The sequence below is a fragment of the Cyprinus carpio genome, chromosome B23 (assembly GCF_018340385.1).
Source record: "Cyprinus carpio isolate SPL01 chromosome B23, ASM1834038v1, whole genome shotgun sequence".
NCBI classification, from domain to species: domain Eukaryota; kingdom Metazoa; phylum Chordata; class Actinopteri; order Cypriniformes; family Cyprinidae; genus Cyprinus; species Cyprinus carpio.
Genome location: NC_056619.1, coordinates 6,413,467 through 6,421,052, shown reverse-complemented (window position 1 = coordinate 6,421,052; position 7,586 = coordinate 6,413,467).

The following is a 7,586-nucleotide window of genomic DNA, read 5'->3' as shown; positions in this document are numbered from 1 at the left end:
AATGTGGGTTCATACCAAACGCGCATCGAAGACCGAAATAGAAGAGAAGAAATAGCTGAATGAAGCCGTTATTTTTATTTTAGTTGCTCACAAAAAGTATTCTCATAGTGGCAAAACATTACATCTGAGCCATGGATGTCACATGGACTATTTTAACAATGTCTTTACTATGTTCCTGGGCCTTAAATGTGTCGTGTTGTTGTCTATGCAGTGTTAGAAAGTATATAATTTAGAAAAAAAAAAAAATACTTTCAGATAATATAATAATAATAAAACATAAGACCAATAAGATTCAATTTCATGACCGTTTCTTAACGCACTTTGAAAAAAATGTCAAATTAAATGCTTTACTTCAAAGTACATTTTAATTCAATATGTATTAATAATCTTTTGTCGTGCTTTAAAGAAGAACACTTTTTGATGTGAACAATTTTGATGTGATTTAACTATCATACTAATCATGTCAATATTACACATTTAATATTAACATTAGTTCATTTACTTTTTTAAATGTTCAAAATGACAAAATTTTATCATTACAAATGTGTGATTGCAAACATATTTAAATACATGACACACGTTTCAATAGAAATAGAAGTCTACTTTAGTTACTATAAATGCTTGTTGGTTCACATTAACCATATTTCAAAAACAACAACATTAAGTTACATATAAAGATGTGTTTTGGCTTGCTTATTGGTCTAAAAAAAAAACAGGAATTCAATTCCACAAATTCTTATTTCCTCTACATCCTTGCAACACACTAACTGATCCAGGGTGTCAGTGTTTGTAAGCTTTAGCCATTGGCCCCTACCAAAGCTGTTGCACTGCACCGATCACAGAATCCAGGTCACATACTTCCAGAACTGTTTGTGCAAGCCAAGAAACAATTGAGATGAATGAGAATGCAGATCGCCTTAGCCTTCCAGGTACCTAAAACATTAGTCATCTTTAAACAACTTGGCTAAAACGTAAACACTCTCATTTGAGTAGTACTGGAATATAAAATATAATGCCTCATTTGGGGAACTACTGCAAATGCCATGTAAATCACAGTACCAGCTTTTGCTAATGTCCTTTTTTAAAGCTGACCTAGCAAGACAAATACACATCTCATGTACAGTATATGTGATCCAATGTAAAATTAAAGAGCGTTGCTGTTTATAATGCATAGCAACAACTGTTTTCTTGTTCGGTGTCGACAGATGTGCAATCGTGGATCATAAGTTCATCCACTGACGTTGAGTTGGCACTCAAAAAAAGCATCCAGCTGTCTGTTTCCTGCTCAGTGATGAATATATTGTCTGGAACAGGCTATTAAGGGACTAGCTGGGATCCCTCGTGTTCTTTCCTTTCCAGACCATGTTGGATCATAAAAAAGAGCTCAAATAAATGAGACAAAACTTAAACTCATAGGGCACTCAGCCATGCAAAGTGACCTGGATCGCAGGCTAGAATCCCTCTCTGGGTCCTCGGGTCGCCTCCAGAAGATATACAATGGATAAAACAAATCAGCATTAGTAAGTGCAACTCCAGCCGTGAAGGAGATGGTGTGTAAAGCAAAGCAGCTGTGTTGCCGGTGGTGAGGAGCACGCTTCACAGCATCTGGAAACTCATACGGGCATCGTGAATTAATGAAAGTCCTGGCGGTGGTTCTTGAGAGAGTGTCCTGACTGAACCTCTGTCAGTCCAAGAAGATGTTTATGTGTTCTGGTTACAGAGTTCAGACAGACACAGAGGACCACGGGAGAGAATAAGTGTGTGGGGGGCAGGTGGGGACCAAATGTCCCCCTAATGATTAGAAAACATAAGATCACTTACACTGTGGGAACATCCAATGGTCAGCTTGACTTAATGTCTCAATTAAAATTTAAATAATGCCAAAAGGTTTATATAAAGCAGTGGTTCTTTTTCAGGGGCAGCCAAATGCTTTTTTATTCCACTGATATATAACTGTTATGTTAAATGAAACAATAGTGATATTTTATTATTACTGTCAGTTGATTTATCATTATTAGTTTATTAATTTAATGTGTCCTTGCTGAATAAAAGTAATAACTTATTTTATAATAAAAATACAAATCTAACTTAATCCAAATTTACAATAGTAATTACTGTGAACTGTAGTGTGTATTGTGTGCATATATAATATACTGAGATGCATGTTAAAATTAATTTGTGCTCTTACAAAAACATTAATGAACAAATAGTATATTGTGTTGATGTAATTCTATAATAGACTGTTATTAAAGTTTCACATAACATAACTGACAGATATATGTGAATCTAATTGACGACACTTCAAAATAAGGTTCCATTTGTTAACATTAGTTAACTATATTTGTTAACATTGTTATGTTATATATTAGTTATGTATATATCACACAAAAGATGATATTTTAAAGAATGTTGGAAACCAAACAGTTGACGGTAGCCAATGGCTTCCATGCTATGAAAAAATATATATACTATGGAAGTCAATGGCTAGTGTACATTTTTTGGTCAACAAAATATCCATGTTTGTGTTCAACAGAAGAAAGAAACTCATACAGGTTTGAAGCAACTTGAGGGTGAGTAAATGATGACAAAATTTCATTTTTGGGTGAACTGTCTGTTTAACGTAGTCACCAATGTTAAGAAAAAGTACCTTATTGTAATGTACCAATATGCTATGTAAATTTATAAAATGAGTAAAGAATAAGTATTATTTAATAACTGCGTGTGTAATATAAAGTCACTGGACTCGAGAGCATACAGGCACTATTCACACACAAGTACTAAACTGCTGCGAAAAGGCCAAACAAAGCTCCTTCAACAGCTTCTTATGCAGTAATTACAGTGTCAACGTCACTATAACTGGATTAAAGCCATTAAAAGCCAAAACACTGATGTGCACCTCAGATGTAATTAATAACATGCCGTGGGAGCTCAAAATAAAGAGAAAGGTGCAGAAACGTAGTGAGTGGTTGAACTGGAAAGACTGTTGTGTTGCAGCTGCACAGGCCCTGTCAGAGTTTCAGTGTCACACGCAACAATAGCAGGTATTAGATAGCATAAAGACTGCCAAAAACACATGTGCCACTCTCACTTTCTTTGCCTGTGAATATCTTGAAACTAGAATTACGTCATGCCAAGACTTGTATCAGATATGAGAAATGATCTGACAGACATTCCTTGAGATGCCTCAAGTGTGAGTAACTTTAACAAGTTTGTTATACTCGTGCACTGGTCGGGGTTACATAGTATCAGTTTGGTAAATTTCTGCAAATATATAGCTATTATTAAACTTAAGATATATATATTAGCAGTAGATATGGGAGGCAGGCAAGCAACAGGTAAGCAGTTCAAATAAAGATCAGTTCAATAGACTTAGCTTGAGACTAATTGTTCCTTGTCCCTTTTCTCTGCAAGAAACACAGATGATGACTGGGGAAATGCAGGTAAGTGGCTAGTAACAACAAGACCAGACAATAAGGGAGAGAAGGGCGACTGCTTTTAAAAAGTGACGTGGCATACAGCCAAGTATGGTAACCCATACTCGGAATTCGTGCTCTGCATTTAACCCATCCAAAGTGTGCACACGCGCACACGCACACGCACACGCACACACGCACACACTCACGCACTCGCGCGCCACACAACCGGAGCAGTAGGCATCCATTTATGCTGCAGGTGCCCTTGTTGTTCAAGGGCACCTCAGTCGTGGTATTGCCGGCCCGAGACTCGAACCCACAACCTTAGGGTTAGGAGTCAAACTCTCTAAACATTAGGCCACAACTTCCCCTAATGTGGTAGGTGATGAGGTGAATGGTGGCAGGTGTACTGACTGGGCATCAGGTGCAGGTGTGAAGCAGACGGGATGCTGGGAAATGGAGTCCTTCATGTGGTAAGGTGACTGAGCTGGTGTCTGGCTGGTGATATCGGTTTCGCTGCTCAGTGTTGTTGATCAGAGTTTGAAGTCTGTGAGTTCCTGTAAATAGAGTAAGTGCGCCATCTTGTGGTCAAACACACCTATGCAGTCTCTAAATGTCAAATAACAGAACAACAGAACAATCTCACGTGTCCCAACAATTCAAAAGAAAATTAAGGCTTTTTTTTTTTTTTTGCTCATTATTTTTATGACAATTAAACAAATTTCACCCAATTCCAGTTACTGTAAAGCAAAACTATAAAAAACAAAATAAAACAAACCATTTTATTATTTTATAATCAGGCGGCACACCACTTAAAAACAGGCCAGAAAATCATATTAGCTGGTTGTGCAAAGCAACATATCCCTGATACAACCGATTCATCTCTCTTTGTACCACTGTCTCTAATATGTCAGCTGGCAACAGTAACACAATCCACAAAAGTTGCTCTAAATTTTAATTAAACATAATTCAAGTGTATTTTGGGTATATGTACTGTCAAATTAACTTTACTATATTGAGAGTACTTATTTATAACGCATCTGAACAATCACTGAGAAGTTTTTTGTTAAATTTTGTTAATAAAGGGAGTTATCAACCCATGTATTTCATTGATAAATTAATATGAGAAACTGTTTTCAAACACTTCATGTACTATATACACAGAAGATTTATATATTCTTCCAGTCGAAATTTCATGTGTAAATATTTTCAGTATTTGCGGGCGAACTCTCCTTGTAAAGGAAGTTTTTGTTAGTTAAAAACAGTCTCGTCTCGACAATCAATGAACCCCTGAGTGCCACCCAAGAGAAATGTCCTCTACAAAAAGGATGGTACAAAATAGCACACACACACACACACACACACACACACACACACGGCAGCATGTCATTATGTGATTATCTTATTTCCAGTCTCTAGGGGTTAACAGCACATCTGCTCATATCGTTCTGTTGTTCCAGAAGAGACAAGAGCCTCCTTATAGAAACATGCAAACATTCTTCTTCACAGTGAAAGGCAACATAGGAAATATATATTAGTATTCTGGCTTCAAATTCAATTCATCTTGCATAAATTAGTGCACTGAGATTATGTAAATGGTCAACAGCACCTCACAGCCTCCCTTTTCTTCCCATGACCCCCATTTACTCTCATTGTAATGTATTCTAGGCTCTTCTGTTACAGAAATAAAGGCAGAGCTCTTAATGGCTAATTGTCTGTTCTTCTGTGATTCTCAAAGGATGAGCTCAACTAATGCCCTGTCTTCCCTCTCTCTCTCCCTCACTCTCCCTCTCACTGCGGTTGCTAGGATATGGCTTTTCTGTTGCCAGGATACGGCCCCATCATACTCTAGGATGAGTGTTCACAACAGAAGTAAGTAGACTTCAGTGGGACCTACAGAACAACCTTGAGTGGTCAGTGATTTTAGGAGATACCGTGTGTTTTTCAGACACCATCTGTTTCGGAGAGATGATGCCACACTGACCTCTGGATTATTGGGATGAGGGCTGAGATGTGTGTGACAATGAATGATACATTTGTTCTCTAAATAAAACAACATGTTAATAAAGCAATATAGGCTAACACACATCTATTAGCAGGGCTTTAAACAAGTATGAAAATAAGTAAGAAAAAACATCCTTTTCTTAGTGTAAAGAACTTTTTAATAATATAAAGAACCTTTTTTCCATTATAAAGAACCTTTTGTACATTGAACAGGTCTCATGGATGTTGTAGGTTCTTCATGGAACCACTGATGATTATAGAGAGGCTTAATTATTAAAAGTGTTGCAACAATAAAGGGTTAATTCACCCAAAAATTTAAATTCTGTCATTAAAGGGTTACTCCATCCCAAAATGAAAATTTTGTCATTAATCACTTACCCCCATGTCGTTCCAAACCCGTAAAAGCTCAGTTCGTCTTCAGAACACAATTTAAGATATTTTGGATGAAAACCTGGAGGCTTGTGACTGTCCCATAGACTGCCAAATAAATAACAGTGTCAAGGTCCAGAAAAGTATGAAAGACATCGTCAGAATACTCCATCTGCCATCAGTGATTCAACTGTTCATTATGAAGCGACGAGAAAACTTTTTGTAAGCGAAGAAAACAAAATGAATGACTTTATTCAACAATTCCTTCTCCTCAACAATTCCAGTCTCCTCTGTGTCTCTCTATATCACTGTATGCTGTGTATGCTCTTCTGTATCATCCGCCCCACAAGGACGTGCTGTTTGCTTTCAAATCAAAGCAAAATACACGTAGAAACAGCACATCCCATACCTGGAATTTGTGCTCTGAAGTTAAACCATCCAAGTGCTCACACACAGTAGTGAACACAAACACACACTGTGAACCAACACCTGGAGCAATGGGGGTCCAATGCCTTGGAATGAGCGCTGGTTATTCACTCCCACCACCTGCAATCCTTTGGGTTACAAGTCCGACTCTCTATCCATTAGGCCACGACTGCCCCCAGTAGTAGTGCATCTTAAATGAATCAGTGTTTCTGAACAAATTGTTGAAAAAAATTATTCAGTTATTCATTCATAAAGATATTTAATTGTTTAGTTACTGAATGAATTATGGTTTTTGAGTAAATGATTCAAATGACTCACAGTTTGTCCCCCTCTACTGGTTAAATGACGTATCCTGCAGAAAGAGTCACTGAGGGCCTGCCCAACACCTTTATGAAATGGTCTCTGCTTTCTTCCAATAAACAACGTATCTTACTACAATTTAATAATAGTTACTATTATTAAATATCAGAAAGAAAGACAACTGAAAGATGGCATTATGGTGAGATAAAAGTCAACAAAATCTAAGAGTTACAGGCCTATAATAAACACAACCTTAACAAAAACTGCTAAAGACAACATGACAAAGAAACAAATAAGTGCATTTATACAATACCATACAATCACTGATACACAAAGAAAGCATCTACTGTTATTTTCTTTAAATATTTCTCTATAAAATTTCAGAAATCTGGGGTTGTAAGGTAATGGGATTTTAGGGAAGTTAATTTAATTCAGTTTTAAGAAGAGGATAAAATGGGACAGCTTTTGAAATCTTTTACTTGTGAATGATTACCATGATTCCCATTTGATTACCCAGTGTGCAAAGTTTTACAGAGCTTATATATAAATATATAATAACATAAAAAAAAAAAATTTAATTTCCGAAAACAATATCTCCTCAAAAAAAACACCCTAAAAGTGTATATATAGTGTGTTTAAATGTAACTTTTTTTTTTTTTTGGCAATTTCCATACCTGGGACAGTCTTCTTGGAATGATGCTCGACAAATCAAATTCATTGACAAAACCTACAGTAACTGTTGTAAACATTCCAACATTTATACTGTTATGAATGAAATTTATGAAAATGTGATATTGTACATATACGGTGAATAGACTGTTAGTCTGCCCCTCACAGCCTTGTTTTTGTCTGCGTACAATTCAATATGCAGTTTACCTGACTAGGTCTATATTAAAAAAAAAAATCTATGCTGCTTTAAATGTTCTAAACTGAGACATATGAGCTTTGAAAGACAAATTACAGTTGTTCTGTGATTGGATTAGGGACTGCCCGGCTCGTTTGGTAATGAAGGTAAATTAACCAAGACACTGTGCAGGCCCCTGCTGCTTTGATCAAAAATAGCACAGACATGTG